The sequence below is a fragment of the Cervus canadensis genome, chromosome 17, assembly GCF_019320065.1.
Source record: "Cervus canadensis isolate Bull #8, Minnesota chromosome 17, ASM1932006v1, whole genome shotgun sequence".
Classification (NCBI taxonomy): domain Eukaryota; kingdom Metazoa; phylum Chordata; class Mammalia; order Artiodactyla; family Cervidae; genus Cervus; species Cervus canadensis.
In genome coordinates, this window is record NC_057402.1 from 11,907,134 (window position 1) to 11,908,201 (window position 1,068).

General features: G+C 47.1%; 1 pseudogene; it reads right to left on the minus strand.

Annotated features, from left to right (window-relative positions):
* Positions 1-282: 282 nt before the first annotated feature.
* On the minus strand, positions 283-380 carry LOC122419836 (annotated as a pseudogene).
* Positions 381-1,068: the final 688 nt, after the last annotated feature.

A 1,068-nucleotide genomic window follows, 5' to 3' on the forward strand; every position in this document is an offset into this window, starting at 1 on the left:
GTTTCAGTGGTTTAGTGGAGAATGGTGATTAGAAACCATGACCTATGTGCTATGTATGCTTATTGATACCAAGCTGACACTGCTTCCTGGCTTTCTGGCAGACCAAACTAGGCAATATACATGTATATATGTGTGTGTGTGCATATGCATGTATAGGCTAATATACACATCTAATGCAAACTCTTCCATCTACACATACTTTTAAAAACCATGAATTTATACCAGCATTTCTAAATCCAATTCAACACTCAGAATTTAGTCTCTCTTTCTTTTATTTTCTTTTAAAATATGGAATGCTTCCCAGCATTCCTTGCCCAGGGGCCATGCTAATTTTCTCTATATTGTTGCAATTTTAGTGTATGTGCTGCTGAAGTGAGCACGCCCTCTTTTCCAATAGGACGTTACTCTCTTCTCTGGTGTTGAGCAGCTGGATCCCAATATCTTCGCTCTATTTCCGTGTTTGCTTGCTCCCCTGTTTGTACCAATTCCCTGACCACCGAAACTCCCCGGCCCTGCCGTGTTCTCAGCTTGACCGAGGGAAAGGGGGATAGACCAGAGGCACATCTTAAGATATTATCAATCCCTTTGCTTTCCTCCCGCCGCACCCCCTCCCCATCAAATGGCCTCCTTGTTACAATTTGGGCTCCCGTTTAGCTTGCTTGAAAGAGAAGAGAAGTCGCTCAGTCGTGTCTGACTCTTTGCGACCCCATGGACTGTAGCCTGCCAGGCTCCTTTGTCCATGGAATTTTCCAGGCAAGAGTACTGGAGTGGGTTGCCATTTCCTTCTCCAGGGGATCTTCCCAACCCAGGGATTGAACCTGGGTCTCCCACATTGTGGGCAGACGCTTTACCATCTGAGCCACCAGGGAAGCCTTAGCTTGCTTCTAGGTACTTATTTCCCAGGTGGCACTAGTGGTAAAGAACCCACCTGCCAATGCAGGAGACATAAGATGCTCAGATTTGATCCCTGGAGGAAGATCTCCTGGAGGAGGAAATGGCAACCCACTCCAGCATTCTTGCCTGGAGAATCCCATGGACAGGGGAGTCTGGCAAGCTACCATGGGGTCG